Here is a 24240-nt window from a genome sequence, read left to right on the forward strand (position 1 = left end):
GAAGCGTGTCGGTCAATGTCAACTCGGACGGGCTAGTCTCAATTGTGGGCTTCGGGTGACCCGTCACGTACGTGGGCTTGAGCTGGCTTGTCTCAAACATTGACCCAAGTTGGCTTGTGTCGATCGTGGGTCCGGACCAACTTGTCTCGACTGTCAGCTCAAACTGGATGTCTCAATCGTTGACCCATATTAGTCATGGGCTTGGACCTATCCTTCTCGATCGTGGGTCTGAGCCTGTTTGTCTTGACTGATGGCCCGGACCATCTCGTCTTGGTCATTGTTTTAGATCTACCCATTGTGGGCCTAGGCCGAACTACTAATAAAGTTCATTAATAATCTTTGTCTTTAGCAAATATTATTAAAAAAATATATATTGAAAGATGATGCAGATTGACAAAAACGTTATGTGGGATTTTTTTATAGCGAAGACAACAAAATGAAGAGGGAAATTTGTAATTCTAGGTCACTTTTTTCGCGTATTTGTAAAAAGAGGTCGGTTGAAAATTTTATTGTAAAAGTGGGTTGTGTTGTTAGGGCGGAGGACGACATTAGAGGTGAAGTCGTCCTCCCAGAGACCGGTTTTCCTTTTATTTTATTTTTTTAATGAAGTCGTCCGGCCTCCGGCCGGTTTTTGCATATACAGTGACGAAATCGTCCGGCAGGAGGCCGGTTTTAATTTTTTATATTTTTTTCGTTGCAGTTTTATTTTATGTGTTATAAATTTTCAATTTTCAATGTCTCCACTCGTCGCCGTAGGGGGTGAAAGCCACGTCCTTGTAGCCGTAGAGAAAGATACCCGCGGCGGTGGTTTTTGGGCGGTTCATGAACACGAGGTTGTGGGTTTTGAATATTTCTTCGGCGACGTCAGCAGATGAAACGATGAGCGTGGGGACCTGCTCCAGCTGCAGCAACATGAGAGGGCCATGCTTGTGAGAGAGGGCTTGGAAGGAACGGTGCGACAACACGCCAAGCTGATGAAGATTTCCGATGAAGGGTATCTTAGGTGCGGCAACGTGCCAAGCTGAAAAATAACTGAAATCAAAAACTGAAACCGGCCTCTTGCCGGACGACTTCATCACTGTTTATGCAAAAATTGGCAGGAGGCCGGACGACTTCATTTAAAAAAAAAAAAAGGGAAAACCGGACTCTGGGAGGACGACTTCACCTTTAATGTCGTCCTTTCCTCTGACGACACGACCCACTTTTACAATTAAACTTTCAACCGACCCCTTTTTACAAATATGCGGTCAAAATTTTTGACCCAGAATTACAAATTTCCCAAATAAAGAGAATAAAAAATCTCTCATTTATACTGTTTAAAAATCATTGTCATCTCTTAACTAAATACTTTGTCATGAGAGGTTTAAAATCATTCAATGTTTAAAACAAGATAATTAATTTATCTAATTTCCTGTCCCATTAATTTAATCAAATATATATATATATATATATATATATATATATATATATATATATATATATATATATATATATATATATATATATATATATATATAAAAGAAGTTTCGGTACGGTAGGTCGTGAATCCGGACCGATCCGTCTCAAAAGTTGGAATTAATTTATTATCAAGAACTACGGAATACTACCTAGTGTTTAGATTTTTTTAGATGAAAAATGTTATTAATTAAATTTAAGAGTTTAATATTATATAATTAATATATTTTCTTTAACGGGAATATTATTATTTTTTTCTAAAACAAAAAATATAATTAATATAAATTTTGAGAATTTATAAAATTTAATAACAAAATAATTTTTTTAAATCTGACTAGAGAAATAAACTTGAGAGGGATATTATTTTAAATATAACAATGAACATGGTAGTGATATAATAAGTCTACCAAACAAGCAATAAATCTTTCACATATACCCAAAAACAATAAATCTCACTTGATAGCTACGTAGATAGAAGACCTTCAAACCATCACCACTGATTTAAATTTTTTTCTAAAAATATGTTCTCTTAATTAATTGATACATACCAAAAATAGATTCATTATTTTCGCTTGCTTTGTTATAAATTGGATTTATAACCTTGAATGTCCTGGTAAAAATGCTTTTTAAAAGCGTCAATATGCAGCACTTGCAGACCCATACAAACCAGCACAGATCCATCCTCATCAGGATCAGGAAGAAGCACGAAATCGCCATCGAAGTCATGTGTTGCTGAACTCATACGAACCTCCTTCCCCCACCCAAAATCAATGCCATAGATAGGCAACCTCAACCAACTCACCACAGACAAATTGGGATTCCCATAGAAAGGCTCCCTCTCTCTTCCTTCTTCATGAAAATCTCGATGAAACCTTCTCAAATTCTTCTGATTCTTCAAGAACTCAATCTCCGACCTCACATACTCATCGCTAACCCTCTCAATCGCCTCCCTTATTCTACTCGCCGTATACCCTAAAGGCTCTGACACCAAATCACCCGCAAGACAACATGTAACACTATCCAAAATGGCATTTCCGAAGTACGCTTTTGGCAAAGGAGGTTTCATGCGACCCCTCGAGTCAACGGTAACATTAAGCTCAGTTGGTTGGTTTTCTTTGTGCTTCCTTGCCTTGCTTGCACATCTCCATATGTGGCCAGTCACACTCTCATAACGGGAATAACCACCATCATTTATAGGCTTAGGCGAACTCTCATTTGCTCTCTTTTGCAATGTTTCAATTTGAGTTTTGCTTATTTTAAGGAAAGCCATTGTGGTTTTCTTCTCCTTTTCCTCCCTGTTATCAGTTCGGCCCAGCAACAAGGGAGGATCATTGAGTTTCTCAAGAACGTGACATTTTGTTAGTGGCACCAAAGGAGGCTCTCCAGCACGTAAAACTTTCCGGTCAAGGAATGGCACCGTATGCAGAGACTCGCCCCGTGCAAACCTTGCCCACTCACGTATGAAGTGGAATGTACTTGATCCATCCACAACTGCGTGCGAAACTGTTATGCCAACACAAATGCCACCGCACTTGAACTTGGTCAGCTGAACCACAAGCAACGGCAACTCGTGAATTGGGAGGGAGTAGTAGTCCACAATGGGGACAAGGTAGTGGTATTCCGAAGAAGATGAAAAATGAGAGAGATGTTGTACAGTTGATGAGGACTCTGCTTCAATGAATGGAACGCCGGTGTCATTGCAATCAAGTTCTAAACGTCCATTGTTTGTCCAATGCAAACGACCGGCAAGTGGATAAAACGGCACCAGGACTCTGCTCAATGAGTCCTTCAAGGTGGAAGCAATGGTGTTGTATTGAGAGAGGCAGTTTTGTGGAAGATGGTAGAAGTAGACGAAGGACACTTGGCCTATATTGCCTGTTTGATCCAATTCAGATAAAGCTAAGCGTCCGCACCATGTTGCCTCCATTGGCCTCACAGTGCAGCTTGCTTTCACGGTTACCGACATTTTTGGCTTCTCTCGGACAAGATAACAAGATAGAAGGTTTTTGAGAGTGAATCAACGATTGAATATGTTGATTTGATGTGGTTTACAGTCATAGGTTGAAATGAATTTCTGACAGTGCGTGTTGATATATCAGTGCATCCACATAGCCCTAAGTATTTTGATGTGGTTTTAGTCATCCCAATTTAAGATATTATGTTGCAAATATTTTTATATAGTGTTATAATTCGAATCATTTTGACATCGATAAATCTAATAAAACATCGTATAATTTATAATATTTAAAGAGCATACGACATGGAGTATATATATATATCAACCATTACAGTTATCCATAAATATACTTGAAAGGAAAGACTAAGGCACAGTAAAACGTCATGAACAGAATATAAAAGTTCAACAGATGTCCAAAAAGCTTGCTCATAGAGCAAGAGATTACAAAACAACAAAACCCCTTGACAATCACTTGGGGTTTCCACATCTGCTCACACTAATAAATTAACGATCATCTCAAAAAGAAAAATCACACACAAGACAAACACAAGCAAAAAGGTAAGCTAGAGTAAAGTAATTTGAACATGTTATAGCAAGCAGATACTTAAAATCGATCATAAACATGCAAAATAGTAGGCATACAAGCATGTGATAACAAACAAACAGACACTATGACTCAATTATCCGGATACATATAATAAGATCTGATTCACTGGATGTTTGCACTTGTGGTGACCTCTACTGCTCTGCAGAGCCATTGCCAATGGGTTTCACCCTACCACACACAAGGTTAGCCTTCAATCATCTAAGGTCATTATCCTTCCAAAGACTAAGGTCTCTCGCTACTCTCACCACTTGAATCAGTCTGCTTTACGTGAGACTAACTGATTCTTTAAAGTTTCGAGATGCAATCCTTATTTGAATCCTTTTCTAATTATATACACTACAACACCACTATGAAGTCTCACCAAGATTTCATGGAATTATGTCTATCTCATGCCACATACATGTTCTCACACCATATTCCACATGTTATCTCATAACATCCATATCGCATGTCAATACTCAACCAACCAGCCATGATTCATGATTCAATTCATACCAAGCTCATCAATTACAGTTCATAAAATCTCATAATACATGCATATTCACATACTTCATGCTTTAAATTACAGTCAAGTCGAGTCACCCCTAGTCAAAGGTTGAGCTCACGTGGCCTATGGTGAAGGTCAAGCTAGCCCGACCTGAGCCAAAGGTCTAACTAGACCAACCTACGTAGAAGATCAAGTCGAGTCGATCCACGCTAAAGGTTGATTCGAGTCGACCTGCATCGAAAGTCGATCTAAGTCGACCCGCGACGAAATTCGAGTCAAGTCCACTTGGATCAAATATCGAGTCTGGCAGCCCAAACCAAAGATCGAGTCGAATCGACCCGAGTCGAAGGTCGAGCCGGACTAAGCTAACTCACACCAAAGATCGAATAAGATCATATGGATCAAAAGTTGAGTCAAACTAGCCTAGAACAAAGATTGAGCTCAATCAAATCCAACCTCTCTCGGTCCAAAAATTCGATTACCCACTCACAATTTTAAGGTCACGATAAGAACCTTATCCTCATCAGGGTACAATATGGACCTCATCCTCATCGGGGTACAATATGGACCTTATCCTCATCAGAGCACGATAGGGACTTACAAGCGCGTGAAATCAAACGTGGAAAACCAAACACAAAACAAATCAAACAAAAAGATATTTTCATCTTATTCGGATTTATTAGTTATGGACCTTACAAGCACCTGTCACATAAAATAACACGTGGAAAACCAAACACAAAACAAATCAACCAGAAAGATATTTCCACCTTATTCAGATTTCTAATAAAGAGGTAAGCAAAAACTACCTAATCACCGTTTACATACTTTACAATTTTTTACATCAAATTGTGTTTTACCTTGTGCGTATAGAAGTAATGGAAATTGTGTAAGAATCGCCAATGCAAACATAATATTCCTTATATGAATCGAAATCTATTTTGAAGTTATATTTTTGGTATCCTAATCGTTAATTATAATAAATGAAATATTTCTTACAACTAGATGTTATTATAGTTGGTAATTAAGGATTTTAATTATAAAATAATTAATCATTACAGTTTATAATGATTAAGATTTGAGTCGTTTTTTATGAGATACCACTTTATTACCCATTATGCATAAATCTCCAAAACTTGAGCCTAAATAAGACATTAAAGTATGAATGACATTAGGCCTATTTTCATAAGACTACAGCTACGGTCACAATCACGTCCTTATTTTTCTTACTCCCGTTTTATATTGTGCTGCGTACGTAGTCAGTTTATTATAACACAGTAAGATTTAATTATTATTAGAAGTACGTTAATTACACAGATAAAACAAATTATCTTATTAATCATTTTAAATTTAATAAAAAAATTTGATAAAAAAATTTAAATTACATTAATTTTTTAAAAGTAAAAATTAAATTAAAAAATATTAGGAAATCAACTTAATATTTTTAGATAGAAAAAATTAAAATCATAATTAAAAGTGTCTGCTCTACTTGATGTCACAAAAGTTCTGTAAATATGCTTTAGAGGTGTTTCAGTTTCAACTACCACATGAGACTCGTGCTTATCCATGACTTTCTTTTTCAGGTGTGTTTGATTCAATATTAAAAATTGATTTTAACCGAATTAATTCTCCAATACAGAAGTAATAATTAATTGTTTCTTATTTAACGTGAATTTTTTACCCTTTAATCGATTTTGGAAACCAAATATACTAATTTTGCGTTAGAAAATCAATTCTACGTCAATTTGACGCAAAACCAAACACACACTTCTTTTTTAAATGTTTTTATTTTTCTGTATCTCTTTTAAGAAAATAATGTAATAACTTGTATAAATAATTTTAAGATATATATATATATATATATATATATATGGTTAAATATGGTTTCATTTCTTTAACTTTCGGTTAAAATTAAAATTAGTTTTTCCTTAAAACTTTGGACCAATTTAGTTTCTTATCTCTAACAATGCATGAGATTTAGTCTTTATAATGATATTTTATTTAGTTTATTTCACATTCATTGCATTCTTCAACTAATAACGAAGCGTAAATGTGTTAAACATAGTAAACAACTAAAATGTTATTATAAAATGTGTTTCAAACATCAAATAAACTTAACAAAATTTGATTTAATGGACTAAATTCACGCATCCCTACATTTTATGGACTAAATTAAGTCAAAGTTTCAAAGAGAGACTAATTCGAACTTCCACTTAAAGTAAAAGACTAAAAACATATTTAATATAATATATTGAAATGAAAAGTTGAGTAATGTAAAAGATATTAAATAGTAATATTATTATAAAAAAATATAGATTTTTGTACATTAAAATACATAATAAAAATTAAATTTCTGTATGGTTATGAGTACAAAAACGTAGTGTTTACATAAATGAATATTTGTTGTGATTAAAAGTTAAATAATATTTTAGTTTTTGTCTTGTATTTAAAAAATAAATAAAATTTTGATTAAAGAATTTTAAATATTGTTTTTGAATTATTTAAAGAGAATAGATATATCATATATTTATAAATTTCTAATTAGTTTCTATATTTCATTTTTTTAATAAATATTTATTTTTATTTTTTTAGTGATAATAATATCATAATATATTAATATTTTTGGATGATTATATATTAAGTGTTTTAGATGTATATCAATTTTTAAAATCATGATTATGTTGTATGTTGAATTAATAGAAGTTTTGAAATTATAATGATATTTTGTTTAAAATTATGTAAACTTCTTAATGTGATTTGGTATATCTATTCATTATAGTATATTTCTTTATTTACTTTTTTATGTGTAATTTAATAATAGCGTATTAAGCGTGTATTATAGTTTACAAATATAACTTTAATATCATTTTGAATAGATAAATATGAATATTTAAAATGATCAATATAGATATAGTTGTTTGAAAAAACAATAATTGATTAAGTTGAAAGTTCATATTTCACATATTTATTCCTTATCTCATCTCAAGTTTGTCGAGTGTTGTCCTCATAGTTAATTGTCATGCATTCAAGGTAGTGTCGTGTCCGTTTTGGAACGGGGAGGAATGAATATTAAAATGTCTTAGATTTCAACTTCTATGTGATGAGGGATTAATAGATAGTAATGGATCTTGATCAAAATTTTGTAAGGGGTCAAAATAATATGCTCAAATTTTATATATTTATTTATTGTCACTAATATAACAAAAGTATATATAATTTAGTATTGAAATCTCCTTCTATGTTTCTCCTTAGAAAAATGATAGTTTTGAAATTGTATTTGATATGAAACAATTTTAAATAAGTTCTTTTAAGTCCATCTCTTTCATTAGATATTCTCATATTTGAAAACGTTTCCTTATCATAGGTTACAAAGAATTAAATTCCTCTAATTTAACAATCCAATCCTTAGTATTATGCTTGAAAATATGTGAAGAAATAGATTTGTATTCTTTTCGTCTTCACGGTAAACTTTTCTTTTATCACTTCAAAAAAAATGAATCTATTGTTTTATTCTTCATCAATGTACCTATTTAAAAAAAATTAAGACTAACAAATAATTTATCAAAATTTAATCAAAGATTGAGAGACATAATTACTAAAAAAAATATGATAATCATGTCAAAATTAAAATATGATTATGAAAAAACATATAGTACATAACTTTTATTTCTATATTCATAAAAAAATTAAATATACAACAAACAAATAAGATGAAAAAAAGAACTAGATATCAAACTTATATTTTCCTATTAAGAGACAAGATAGAGTTATCTTCTTTATCTTAGAAGAAAACGAATGAGAAATGAGACTGAGAAGAATGAATTTGTGTCTAACTTTCTATTTCTTTCTTAATACAAAGGAAGATATGCAAAAGTAGTAAATGAATACAATATGTGACAAACTGAAAATGGGAGAGAACAAGAAAAATATCTCAATAAATGTTATTATTCTTTATTATATTTATTTTTTTATATTTTTATTTATTAGCATTTAAATATTATATTTAATAAAAGAAATAAAAATTAATCTATTTTTTTTTTAAAAAAAATAGTTTAAAAATATTTTTTTTTTAAATCTAAAAACTTTTGGGGGACAATGGCCCCTACAAGGCTTCTTCCTCTAATTTTTAAAACTGTTCTTTATTTATTTATTTTTTTTTTGAATTTAATTAATAAAAAATGAAAAATATTTAATAATTAATTTTTTAATTTTTAATCTAAAATACAAAATTCTTATTTTACTACAAATTAAAGAAATATGTTTTAATCCATTTTATTATTATTTTGTTTAAGACAATTTATTTTTATCCTTTTTAACTACCACTTAATTTTTGGATATTTTGGAAACAATTTGTTATTTTTATCGGATTAAATTTTATAAAAGATGGGTACTTTATAGCTAGTTAAAGAAAAAAGTGTCAACGTCAAGGGACTCAAACTTGAGGAGAAGATCATTGAGCATTCAAGAGTCAAGTAAAAATGATAAAGTTGAACAATATATATCGAGGAGGAGAATGATACTTTAACCCATTTTTTTACCTACTTTTAACCCATCACTTTAATCACCATTAAATCATAACATCACATCACTAGAAAAAATCAAAATAAATGATTTAATGGTGATTGAAGTAGTAGGTTAAAAGTGGCTCAAACAAAGTGAGTTAAAATATCATTTTCCGTAACGAGGAAGACCCAACATGATTAAGTCCTCAAATTTATAAAATGTATAATTTTAAAAATTTATAATTCAATGATTTTATAATTTTATAGTTTTTATTTTATAATTATGTAATTTCATGATTTAAATTTATATTATTTTATAATTTTATATATTTTACATAAAAATATAAAATATAACTTATATTTTATAATTATAGTTTTAAAATTATAAAAATATGATTTAATAATTTTATAAAAAATATATAATTTTATAAAAATATGTAATTTTACAAAAATATGTAATTTTACAAAAATATAATTTTATAAAAATTATAAAATTATATAAATAAAAATTATAAAATTACAAAATGATATAATTATAAATTACGAAATTTTAAAAATTAAAAACTATTAAACTATAAAATTATAAAATTATAAAATCGTTAAATTATATATTTTTAAAATCGTAAAGTTATATATTTTATTTATATTTTCTAATTTTATAATTTTATAATTTATTTTTTAAAATTTATTTTTTATAAATTTATAATTTTTATTATCTCTAAGAATAATTTTAGTTAAATACAACATCATATATAGGAATGTCAAAAAAGTTCGTACCCTCGAGTATCCGGAGATAAAACCCGCAATGGGTAGGAAACAAATATTAAAAATGGATATCTGTTACCCGTGGGTACGAGTATTTTTGATACCTGCATGTTAACGGGTCGGGTACGGGTATCATAGTATCCATACCCGTGGATACACGTACTCGCTAAACTTTAATTCACAAAAATACCCTTATATATATATATATATATATATATATATATTAGTAAAAAACATTCTAACCTAATTTTTTCTAAGCTGCACATCTAGTCTTCTGTCTTCATTCTTCCAACTTCAAGTATTGGTACGTTGTGTTCTTCCAAGTATATCCCTTGACATTCTTCACTTTTCTTTCTTTGAAATTGGACATATACATCAAACTCCCCTATATAGACAATGACATTTTATGGTATGCTTGTTGTCAAATGATGGAATCAATATAAGAATACTTGGCACTTGACAGTTGAGGTTTATTATTTGTTTATTTTATTTATTTTTCAGAAATCAATCAGAGAAAATGAGTTTGTTGATCAAAGCACTGATTAAAGAACGTCATTTTATATTTATTTTTATAATTATTTTGACTTGTATGAACTTGATTTTATTTGAACTTTATTTAAAATTGATGACATTGATGTTTTTTATTTTATTTTATTTGAATTTATGATTAAATATTTTTTTTAAATAATTTATTAAATACTCGCGGGTACCCGTGGATACCCGCGAATATGAAAAAAATAGACGATTACTCATATAACGGATACTCGATGAATATCCATATGGGTACACGTACCCATATGGGTACGTGTACGAGACGGATATTTATCCAGCGGATAAGGTACGAGAGAGCTACTACTCGTACCCTACCCGCTCCATTGACATCTATAATCATATCCTTGCGAAAGATCTCATCATTATAATGGTATAGATGTGTGACAATATTTAAATGGTGCAATAATATAAGATAATTATCATGTTATATAAATAGCAAAAAAATTTAACGGCGTAACTAGATTGAAAAATTTTCAAATTAAAAATTTCGAAGACTAATCAAATGTTACCTAGTTGTGTTGTGGCATGATCCCTGAATTGCTAAAAAAAAATATATATTTTACCACAAAATAAGAGTTAATTAATCTTGTATTGTCTATTTACCTAGGTGTCGTGTTGATTCGTAACCTAAATCATGATGGAATTGCAATAAAAGGATAAATAGTTGAAAAACACAATTTGGAGTCGCGATCATAGTTTATTCTGGGAAGTTACAGAAAATTCAGAAAACAAGTGTTGGTCAGCAAAAATCATATTTTGGATTTATGAGTCGGTTATATGTAGAGAAAGTATTATCATCTTAAAAGGTCTGTCTTAATAGCGTACCTTTAATTAAATACGCAAAATGGATGTGATTTTTATAAATGTTTATTTTCCCCAAAAAATAAAAATAAAAGTGTATAAAAGAAACAAAATACACATTTTAATTTTGTTGGCTGGACAAGTATTAACCTCGGTCATATATATTCTCATTCACAATAGAAAATATTAGGAACCACGCAGTTATAAGGAAAAATTATTTGGAAAATAGTTTTACAATATTTTGGATTCTTGAGAAATAAATCCAACAAGAATGGCTTTGCTCTTACGCATTTTCATTCGGAATAAAAAATCAAAGATAATGTAATTTTTTGATAAAACATTTGTCGGTAAAAAACTTTATAAATAATATTTGTGGATAGAAAAGGGTTTTTAATTTTAATAATATTTTGTAAGAACAAAATTATGAATATAAAAAGGAATTCTAAATCGAATTAAAGTGTACCAAAAGTCAAAAGTGATTTAAAAAACATATTTTTTATTTATTTTGTATTTTTTTTAATTTTTCAACTAATCCCTATTTTATCATTTTCTTTATTATTATCTGGACAAAATTATATGTTTACATTTGGTAAAAAAGAAATCAAAGATAAGATACTTTTCGTGTTTGGAAATAAAACATAATTGTACAAACATTTTTTGCATAGTTCTACTAACACTTTAATTCTTATGAATAGATACGTTTACTGTTTTCTAAATGACTATATAGTTATGCAAAAATAAATTACTTTATCGTGTTCATTTCATCAATCTAAATAATAAATAATTCCATGTAAATTTAATTTAATTTTTGTCTTGGTTTAAAATAATGTTAAATAAAAACAAAAATAGTTAGAGTGAGAGTTTGAAATTTATTTATCGGTAAAGAATTAATTTAAATTAATAATAGAACATTTGAAGGATATTTTAATCCATTTACAAAAAGATGAAAAAGAGATGCAATGCATCTCCAAAAACGGTCAAAGACAACAATATAACTTTGACGTACAAAAACTGAGACTTTTCTAGATATTGGACACACAAAAAATATATCACAAGAGCCTTCAAAAAACATCTTAATAATATTCTTAGGTTAGAAAATAGAGCTTGGATAGACGCCAATAACCTACTGTGCTACTATAATAAACCGACAGTACAATAAAAATTGGATTCTCGGTGCAAGAACTATACCTTACCTTTCCAACGTCAGAGTGTTGAGCAAAAATATTAAGATTAACCACCTTGAACAAGTCAAAGCCAATATCCAGAGACTACACCAGCGGCTGCAATTATTCTAACTCGAAGTTAGGTCACTCCAAATTATACATACCCTTTCTAATTATATATAATAAGATTGTAGATCGAAACAATTTATATGTTAAAATGTGAAATGTTTGAAAAATAATCCATGTCATCCTTTTTTTATGATATCTATATCCATATTTCCAACAAAAATTTTAATCTCATATATTTAATTAAGGTGGATAAGGGCCGACAAAAGGGTTTGAGGGACTTAAAGAAAATTTAAGAAAGAAAATTTAAGAATGAAGCTTTTTTTCTAATTAATTTTTAGAGTTTTTTTATGTAAACTTGTTTATTAAATTATTGAAATTAATTTCATTTAATATTTCTTTTTTAATAGATAATAAGGTTAATTCATTTATTCTTTATATATATATATAATCATTATCATGAATTTGAGAATCATATTTATCCTCATCACTAACTACTTATCTTTCTTTATTGTTGTTTTCAGTTATATTGTTATTATCTTGTTCATTCAAAAAACACTTACTTGTATTTTCTAATTCATTTTTCTTACATGTTTTTATAAATTTATTCATAGCTTATTTTTGTTATACAATTAAAACTTGAATTTTTCCCTTTTTCTGGATTTTTGAATAGTTTGATTCAAATTTCTAGCTAAAATATCTATATATTTTTATATAAAAAAATTATAATATATAAAACACTACTGAAAATAATTATATAAAAGTATGAGTTAATAAAATAAAATATAGTTCTGGTTGTCAAGAAAGTAAACTCAATCGTACACTTATAGCATATTGAAGTCTCAAGTCTCTTTCTCTCACTCAAGTCTCAACTTTTTCATAACCTACAATGTTTATTTTGAAATTAATCATTAATAAAAAATTAATAAATATTGTATTTTTCAACTAGCACCCTAAATAAAACCAGACTAAAGAAGATGGGAATAAAAAGATTGATACACACAGATACTATAAAATTCAAAAATGAAATATGTCAAAAACATAAAAAGAAGAACTTCTAAATAGAAAAAAACTGAAATCAATATATGAGAAGTCACAAATCAATAGAAAAAAAGAAAATAAAATCAATATATATAAGAAGAAAATATAATCAAAATTAATTATAATAGAATAAATAAAACTAATCATTCTCTTTTTCATAAACAAAATTATAATTAATTAAAAAGAATATTTTAACTCATTAAATATCATCTTAATTACCAATAGAAATTAGCATACACTAATAATAATTTAATTATATTTTATTTTTAAACATAAACTTATAATTAATTTAATAAAAATGTAATAATAACAAAAAAAATAGATATTTTTATCACATAATTTTATAATTAATTTAATAGAGATATATTAGTACTAGAAAAAAAAAATTAAGTTTTTTTTATAATCGTAATGTTATAATTAATTTAATAAAAAATATTAGTACTACAAATAAATTGAAATTTTCTTTTTCAGAGACCTAATCCTTAGGTTGATTAATATCTTACATAATTTCAAATTCCCTTATAACGTTTTTCAAGATTATAATCGATTGTAAGTTGATTTAAGGGTAAAGAATAAACTTGATATCCCAAGATTTTCAATTAGTTATCAGGATACAAAATTTTATAAGCTTCCTTTTTTTATTTAATTATTATTTTTAAAGTTAAAAATAATATTAATTAAGAAATGAAAGATAACATGACAATCAGAGTTTAGCAGGAACACAATCAAAGTTCCAATACCATGGTACGTTTGATTGCACATGCCTAAAATTTCTCCCACACAATTGAAATGGTAGCTCCATTACTTTATATTCTTTGCAGGCAGTCTTCTAAGTTCACACCTCAAAGTTTATATTTGGGAGTTGTTATTCGTCTTAATATTAGCTTTTAATGTTTTGTTTTTTCTATTTATGGCAAAATTCAACATCTATTGTATATATAATAAAGATATTAGCAAAATTATTACATTATTTGTTTATTGACATATATACAAAATTATAATTGTTTGATTATTTTTATATTATTTATTTTTTAAAAATAAAATAAAAATTTATTAATCTTATTGTTATTTTTTATTTTATTTTTTCTTTCCAATAATTATTTTCTTTACGTACCACAAACACTCTTTTATTTTCTAAATTAAAAACTCTCTTATTTCCTAAATTATATAAAAAAAATTAATTTTAATAATTAATAACTTTTATTATGTGAAAATTACATACCCAAAAATTATAAAAAAATAATAATAAAATAGAAAAATATTATGTTCATAAAAGTTATACTTATGAGCATTTTTTTTCACATAAAAAATATAATTATACACCACGTTTCGAATTACTATATTTCATCAATAATTATATAATAGATTAAATATGTTTTTATCTTTATATGATTTTTAAATACATGTTATAAAATATACTTTATAAATTAATTTTTTACCCATTAATATTTTAATTATAAGTTTTTTTATTATTGTTTTGTATTTTCATATTTTTTTTTATTATTTGTGTAGTTTTATTTTATACACCCAACGACAACAAATAACCTTCCTTCCAAGAGAAAGAGTTGTAATAGACCAAGTATTATTGGCCTCCAAAGCAGCCAATTCAGATTGCATTGTCTTTGTGAGAAACAACTTGTTCATACATGTAGGTTCAATATCATTAGTAATAGTAGCAATAAAGAACCGATATTGAGGTGTATAACGATTATAAGAGATAAAATTGCAGAAAGGATATCATGTACCTTCATCTGGAAAAGATGAGGCGGATGACAATGGACCAAGGGGACACTACCTGATTGCAAATATAATCTTGTAAAGTTGTAGGAAGACCATGAGATCGTTGAGAACGACATAAGGGAACCACAAGTGAAGAATTAGTGAGAGGCACAATTGTGTTTTCTGTAGGTATTATTTTAAATATAACAACGAACATGACGATGACAATAGGTGATATAATGAGTCTAACAAACAACAAATCTCACTTGATAGTGATGTTAATACAAGACCTTCAAATATTTGAAAGAAATAATTTTTAGTACCATCAGCACTAATTAAAATGTTTTTTTCTAAAAATTATTAATATTTTGTATATAATAATTAATTAATATATATATATATATATATATATATATAATTATGTATGATAATTAAAATATGGTTAAAATATAATGATTAATAATATATATATATATATATATATATAATTGATAATAATAAAAAAATATATAAATACATATAATAATTAAAATATTGTTAAATTTTAATATTTTAACTTATCCCATAATTATTTTATTTTATTTTTATCATAAAAGTACTTTGATAATGTTCAAATTTTGTCTATTAAAACATTTTATTTGATCTATCATATCACTCAAATCATTCAAAAATTTTCATAAAATTTATCTTCAAATTAACTTACTTTATTTTTTAAATTTACTAAAAAAACACACATATTTATCTCCTTAAATTCACATAAATTCATTTTCACGTTCTTAAATTTATAATAATGGGTCCACCGACGATATTTGTTTATTTGATAAAGTTAGTTAATAATTAAAAGTTGAAGTTGCATGGAATTCAAAAATTAATGTGCGGTGGCTTTGAATCCAATCTATATGCACATTGAGGCCCCTTTCAAAAGTTTAATTTCATTTGTACTCTTCTTAAATGCTTTGTCTTGTCCCTCTTTTTGGAACAAGGATTAGTAGTACGTGCTTTCCACTATTAATTAATTAGATTTTGATGGAAATAATTTTATTTCTTACATTCTTTGTTAGAAAGACAAATGCCGACACTCCTGGCATCTCTTTTAATAATTGATTGAAATTTGTTCAAATATAAATCAAGAAAAAAACTGATGAAATGAAGTTGTACGTGCTTTCCACAATTAATATTGTGGACTCTTGTTATTCCCTCGTGTCGGTGGAAATAATTAATGAGATTTTGATAGAAATAATTTTATTTCTTACATTCTTTGTTTTGTTGGAAAGAAAAATGCTGACACTCATTCTAGCATCTCTTTTAATAATTGATTAAAATTTGTTTAAATATAAATGGTTTAAATACCTTTTTCATTCTCATTTTTTAGTGTTTATTATTGATGGTCCTATTTTGACAGAATGTTTAAAATGATCCTCATTTTCACCAAATTTTTAAAATGATCCGCATTTTCACAATTCGATATTTATTTGGTTCTTTTTTGTGACGTCGTTTAAATCATTAACGGAGCACTTTGTATTACGTTGTATTGAGATGTGTTATGTGTATTGTACATGTATGGTAAGTTAGAAACCATGCAGAACATCACACCAATCCAAACACAAACAAAACCCAAAATAGAATTACGATGAAAAACGCACCTATAATCCAACTCAAGCCCAAATTACAAAATTTTTCCCAAATTAAAAAGTTTTATGTGGTTATAAAGAAAGAGATGCATTATTATATTTGCCACTTAGGAGTATCATAAACGTCAACCTTGATTAATAAATTAATGAGTTAATTTATTATCAATTTTAATAATGAACCTACGAAACACTAACTAGTGTTTTGTGTTTTGATATTTGTTAAACGAAAAAAATATTATTAATTAATTTAAAGAGTTTAATTTTATATAATCATTATATTTTCTTTAAGTTGAATATTATTTTTTTTTCTAAAACGAAAAATATAATTAATATAAAATTTGAGAATTTATAAAATTTATTAACAAAATAAATATTTTTAAAAATATGATTTAAAAGAGAAATCTAACCAGAGAAGTAAACTTGAGAGAGATTTTATTTTATAAATAACAAGAAACATAATATCGGTGATATAATAAGTCCAACAAATAATAAATCTCTCCACAAACTCAAAAACAACAAATCTCACTAATTATGTAAATATAAGACCATCAAATATTTGAAAGAAATAATTTTTAGTACCATCAACACTAATTAAAATGTTTTTTCTAAAAATATTTTCTCTTGATTACTTGATACATACCAGAAAGTAGATTCATTATTTCCGCTTGCTTTGTTATAAATTGGATTTATAACCTTGAATGTCCTGGTAAAAATGCTTTTTAAAAGCGTCAATATGCAGCAATTGTAGACGTATATAAACCAGCACAGATCCATTCTCATCAGGATCAGGAAGAAGCACGAAATCGCCATCGAAGCCATGTGTTGCTGGACTCATACGAACCTCCTTCCCCCACCCAAAATTAATGCCATTGATAGGTAACCTAAACCAACTCACCACAGATAAATTAGGGTTCCCAGGGAAAGGCTCCTTCTCTCTCCCTTCTTCGTGAAGATCTTGATGAAACCTTCTTAAATTCTTCTGATTCTTCAAGAACTCAATCCCAGACCTCACGTACTCATCGCTCACCCTCTCAATTGCCTCCCTTATTCTGCTCGCCGTATACCCCAAAGGCTCTGACACCAAATCACCCGCAAGACAACATGCAACACTATCCCAAATGGCATTCCCGAAGTACCCATTTGGCAATGGAGGTTTCATGCGACCCCTCAAGTCAACAGTAACAGTAAGCTCAGTTGGTTGGTTTTCTTTGTGCTTCCTTGCCTTGCTTGCACATCTCCATATGTGACCAGTCACACTCTCATAACGGGAATAACCACCATCATTTATAGGCTTAGGAGAACTCTCATTTGCTCTCTTTTGCAATGTTTCAATTTGAGTTTTGCTTATTTTAAGGAAAGTTATTGTGGTTTTCTTCTCCTTTTCCTCCCTGTCATCAGTTCGGCCCAGCAACAAGGGAGGATCATTGAGTTTCGCAAGAACGTGACATTTTGTTAGTGGCACCAAAGGAGGCTCTCCAGCACGTAAAATTTTCCGATCAAGGAATGGCACCGTATGCAGAGGCCCGCCCCGTGCAAACTTTGCCCACTGACGTATGAAGTGGAATGCACTTGATCCATCCATAATTGCGTGCGAAAATGTTATGCCAACACAAATTCCACCGCACTTGAACTTGGTCAGCTGAACCGCAAACAACGGCAACTCGTGAATTGGGAGGGAGTAGTAGTCCACAGTGGGGACAAGGTAGTGGTATTCCGAAGAAGATGAAAAATGAGAGAGATGTTGTACAGTTGATGAGGACTCTGCTTCAATGAATTGAACGCCGGTGGCATTGCAATCAAGTTCTAAACGTCCATTGTTTATCCAATACAAACGACCGGCAATTGGATAAAACGGCACCAGGGCTCTGCTCAATGAGTCCTTCAAGGTGGAAGCAATGGTGTTGTATTGAGAGAGGCAGTTTTGTGGAAGACTGTAGAAGTAGACTAAGGCCTGGTGACCTACAGTGCCTGTTTGATCCAATTCAGATAAAGCTATGCGTCCGCACCATGTTGCCTCCATTGGCCTCACAGTGCAGCTTGCTTTCACGGTTACCGACATTTTTGGCTTCTCACGGACAAGATAACAAGATAGAAGGTTTTTGAGAATGAATCAACGATTGAATGTTGTTTTGACGTGGTTTACAGTCATAGGTTGAAATGAATTTCTGACAGTGCACGTTGATATATCAGTGCATCCACATAGAGCGGAAAAGAGAAGAAGAGAAGATGGGGCTTGACTGGGATTTGATGCACGATGGTGTCACATACACCGTGCCGATTTATAGAAATTTGATTACACACCGAAACCAAACTTGAGAAGGTAATGTAAAAAAATATATATATTTTAACTACTAAATTTTAAAAACTTTTTCATATAATACAATCTTCTAAAATCTTTTAAATAATTTTGAAATATTGAAAATAAAAAAATAAAAAATTAGTGAATCATTTAAAAGATACCACATAAAATTGTAGAAAAAAATTGTTAAAATTTAATAATCAAAAAATCATTTTCAAATATAAAATTATATAATTTATAATTACTACAGTTTCTTGAGTGACAAAATAATGTAACTTGAAGATAATAATTTCAAATATGTAAGAGCACGATATGAACCTTATCCTCATCAGGGTCAATATGGACCTCATCCTCATCAGGGTACTATTTGGACCTTATCCTCATCAGAGCACGATAGGAACTTACAAGCACGTGAAATCAAACGTGGAAAACCAAACACAAAACAAATCAACCAAAAATATATTTTCATCTTATTCGGATTTATTAGTTATGGACCTTACAAGCACCTGTCACATGAAATAAAACGTGGAAAACCAAACACAAAACAGATCAACCAGAAAGATATTTCCACCTTATTCAGATTTCTAATAAAGAGGTAAGCAAAAAAAACTACCTAATCACCGTTTACATACTTTACAATTTTTTACATCAAAGTGTGTTTTACCTCGTGCGTACAGAAGTAATGGAATTTGTGTAAGAATCGCCAATGCAAATATAATATTCCTTATATGAATCAAAATCTATTTTGAAGTTATATTTTTGATATCCTAATCGTTAATTATAATAAATGAAATATTTTCTTACAATTAGTATGTTATTATAGTTGGTAATTAAGGATTTTAATTATCTTATTAATAATTTTAAATTTAATAAAAAAAATTGATAAAAAATTTAAATTACATTAATTTTTTAAAAGTAAAAATTAAATTAAAAAATATTAGAAAATCAACTTAATATTTTTAGATAGAAAAAATTAAAATCATAATTAAAAGTGTCAGCTCTGCTTGATGACACAAAAATTCTGTAAATATGCTTCAGAGGTGTTTCAGTTTCAACCATCACGTGAGACTCGTGCGTATGCATGGCTTTCTTCTTCGGGTGTGTTGAGAATTGAATTCAACAAAATTAATTCTCCACTCAGAAGAATTAATTGTTTCTCATTCAACGTGAATTTTTTACTCTTTAATTGATTATGGGATTCAACGTGAATTTTTTTACCCTTTAATTGATTATGGAAACCAAACACGTACTAATTCTGCGTTAAAAAATCAATTCTACATCAATTTGATACACAACCAAACACACACTTCTTTTTTAAATGTTTTTTTATCTCTTTTAAGAAAATAATGTAGTAACTTGTATAAATAATTTTAAGATATATATATATATATATATATATATATATATATATATATATATATATATATATATATGGTTAAATATGGTTTTATTCCTTAACTTTCGGTTAAAATTAAAATTAGTTTCTCCTTGAAATTTTGGACCAATTTAGTTCTTTATCTATAAAAATGCATGACATTTCACTACTAGATATATAATATACAGTAACACTAAAAAAATGTTACTAAATTATGAAAAATGTTATTAATAGAATTTAGTAACATTTTATCACATGTTACATATTCCCCATGTTACTATTGATTTTTTTTATTTTTTGTAACATTTATACTTATTAACAGAGACATTTACATAAATGTTACTAAAGATTTTAAGTAACATTTTTTTAATAAAAGTGTAACATTTTTGAAATGTTACTAAAAGTTTATAATAACATTTTTTTTATAGAAAAGTGACATTATAAAAATGTTACTAGAAAGTTTTAGTAACTTTTTCTTAATAAAAAAGGGTGCATGTTAAAAATGTTACTAAAAATAACAGAAAAGTTCACACGTGATTGAGCAGGACAAAATCCACAGCCCCATCGCCATCAAGGGCCTGCGGGTAAGATTCTTCAAAATTTATAAATAAATAGCGTTAGTCAAACCAAACTGAAATTAAAAAAGAAAATTTAGCAGAAAAGGGTTAAATTCCACCATAATACCTGCTGGACCAGATAACAAGATAAATGAATATATACACACATGAAGCTAGATACACGTTCACACAAACAAATATATTGATCACTTGGAAGTATTAGCATTTCAAGGAAAAAATCCAAAATTTTAAAATATGCTGAAGGACTATCATATCTAAAAGAGAGGGGAGGATAACCTGGAAAGAACAAACAAGTCCTTAATCTCCTATGGCAACGCAACAAGTGAAGCCTTGTTTAGGCAAAGGCCTTCCACCTTTGGCACAAGAAAGAACACATCTAGGACCTATTGAATAATAAAAAAGAAACAAAGCTTACATCATCCCATTACTCCATTTCAAATAAAAAATAAGACAACAATGCAAATCCAACTTCAACTATTTAGAATAGCAATGCATAATTTCAGTTCATTTAGCAATTGAATTGATAAGTACATCGTTATGTAAAAGAAACTAGGTGGGTATATAAGTAGACAAATTCAGTGATACAAAATGAATTGTTTGTGCCAGTATGGCATACTACAAAATGTGCTAGGCAGTATAACCTCAAATTAGCTTATAAATTACCATAACCATTTGCCTTTCATGAGTGCCTCCCGCAAGAACACAATAGCAAGCTCCCTCTTAACCTGTTTTTCATTTAAAGAGGATCTGGTTGTATTAAGGTAATTCATTTTTCTTAACAACCTATGATGCAGCCCGAAACACATGACAAAATGTGAAAATATCAAATGATAATTGCTTATATAAATTATAACACTTATAAAGAGGAATTAGTAAGCCTCAAATAGTTATACTAAATCAAAACAAAAGTAAACAAATGTAGCACACCCTTAAGATTTTGGCTTCCTTGTTTTTGTTGAAACCTCTCAAACAAGACATAAAAAATAGTAGCACATACCGCAACATGGAAGTACCGGACATGCTACCTTGATCACGATCCTTACAAATCACATCCAAAAGTTTTCCTACCAATAAACACCCTATCAATAGCAACTCTCATTAAACTCAACTATATCCTTGCATACAACACACGTGAATCCTGCAGCAGAACATCAATACAATGAGTGCAAAATACTTAAAAAGATTGAAATCATCATACAATGAGTGCAAAATGTTAACTCACACTCCTGTTTAGATTGATATTATAGGTCAAATAGTAAAACTAATAAAAGTCCTACCATATAACGCTACTAGCGTAATTAGATTTCAAAAACAATGAATCTGAACATCATAACTCAATCCCTTGAATGCAAGCAAATTATATCATTGCCTCAATACCTTTGCGTCACATTAAAATTCCAATCAATGGATGTGCTAAAAACAAAAGTTGAATAACTAAACAAGATCATATCGATGGCCATTCTTGAACACAAAAATACCATATTGACTTCAAGCATTGGAAGCTATGTACATTTACAGTTAACAAAAATGATCCATGGGATTAAAATCTTTTCCATCCCAACTTGAAAAGATCTGCAGCTAAAATTTAAATAATAAAAACTACAACCGTATTTTTTCCAGAAGTAATGCACATTACTTTCTAATTTTGATTTACAAATATTCGAGCATAACTATCCCTAAATAGAGAAATGAATCAGTCATGCACCATTCACTCTACACAAAAATAATTATATTTCTAAAATCCCCATTTCAAAGAGCACGCACAAAACAGAGGAGGATTTCGATCCCTTACCACTAGATAGAGCAGATGGAAGGGTTGTGCGTGAGATTGAAATTTCAAGTTAGGAGAAATGACTTTGCCTAATGTCTAGGACGCAATGGTTGTGTGTGTGCGAGATTGATATTGGAGAAGGGAATAATTGTATGTGGGAGATTGAAATTGGGATCAGGAATAAAATCACCCATACAAATCATTTATTTGCCTCCACAAACCTCGTATGCAGCTAGAAATTGCTTAAATTGTTCTCGCACACAGAGGTTTGGGTTGTTGAACGATGCAACGATCACGAACATCGTTCTCGCAGCAATCAACCCGCTAGCTACCATTCCTCCGACGATCTGCCCTTGTTGTCCAGAGAGCGAGATGACGAACCCATTGAGAATCGTTGGTGACCGTAACGTTGGTGTCGGGCATAGTGGAGGGTTGATGGAGCGTGACGCTAGGCAACAATACCGGAACCAGTGAGAACACTGACGCCCATATTCACACGAAGTTCTGTGTCGAACCCTAGAACAAGAAGATTTCATCCTGGTGTAGAATAGCTTCAAAGCATGGGAGATAAAACGAAAGGGAGAGAAGATGGTAATCTAAATTAATTTTTTCTTAGATTAAAATCAATTATACAATTAAAATATTTTTAACGGTTACACAGAATTTGACAAAACGAAAAAAAAAAATCTAACACAGAATTCGCTAGTAAAATTTAATTCTTTGTAGTGTTTATTTAAAAATGTTATTATATAATTATTAATATAAATTAATAATTTATAATAACTTTTATTTAAAATATAACTTATAATAATATTTATTTAAAAAACATTATTATAATTTAGAAAATTGATGTACAGTAACATTATTAATAGTTATGATAATAAAAATGTTACTAAAAATAGAAAAAGTGTAATTAAGTGACATTTCTAAAAATGTCACAATATTAATATTAATATTTTTTGTAGTAACAATTTTAAGAAAATGTACCTATATTATACCTATAGTAACATTTTTAATAAATGTAGCTAAGTAAATGTTATTGTAGCTACTAAACGTTTGTTTAGTCTTTTTAATAATATTTTATTAAGTTTATTTGAAATTCAATCGCATTTTTTGGCTAATAATAAAGTGTAATGTGTTAAACAGAATAAACAACTAAAATGTTATTATAAGATGTGTTTGAAAAATCAAATTAACTTAATAAAAGTTCATTTAATGAACTAAATTCACGCATCTCTAACATTTATGGACTAAATTGGGTCAAAGTTTTAAAGAAAGACTAATTCGAACTTTCACTTAGAGTAGAAGACAAAAACATATTTAATATAATATATTGAAATGAAAATTTGAGTAATGTAAAATATATTAAATAGTAACATTATTATAATATATATATATAGAGATTTTTGTACATTAAAATACATAATAAAAATTAAATTTCTGTATGGTTATGAGTATAAAAACGTAGTTTACA

General features: G+C 28.8%; 2 pseudogenes across 3 annotated transcripts; both read right to left on the bottom strand.

Moving 5' to 3' along the window:
- Positions 1–1790: 1790 nt before the first annotated feature.
- Positions 1791–23359, bottom strand: LOC114176334 (spermidine hydroxycinnamoyl transferase pseudogene; annotated as a pseudogene). Of its 3 annotated transcripts, none has more exons than XR_014993428.1 (4): positions 22988–23359; positions 21993–22133; positions 21272–21378; positions 1791–3569 (listed from the first exon to the last, which is right to left on the bottom strand). The product of XR_014993428.1 is annotated as a spermidine hydroxycinnamoyl transferase pseudogene, transcript variant X3 (transcript). The 3 variants fall into 3 exon arrangements; XR_003602990.2 differs by having other exon boundaries at positions 21659–22133; XR_014993427.1 differs by having other exon boundaries at positions 21272–22133.
- On the bottom strand, positions 17155–19140 carry LOC114178886 (spermidine hydroxycinnamoyl transferase pseudogene; annotated as a pseudogene).
- Positions 23360–24240: the final 881 nt, after the last annotated feature.

The sequence above is a fragment of the Vigna unguiculata genome, chromosome 3, assembly GCF_037176805.1.
Source record: "Vigna unguiculata cultivar grain cowpea cultivar isolate G323 ecotype 2 chromosome 3, ASM3717680v1, whole genome shotgun sequence".
NCBI lineage: Eukaryota > Viridiplantae > Streptophyta > Magnoliopsida > Fabales > Fabaceae > Vigna > Vigna unguiculata.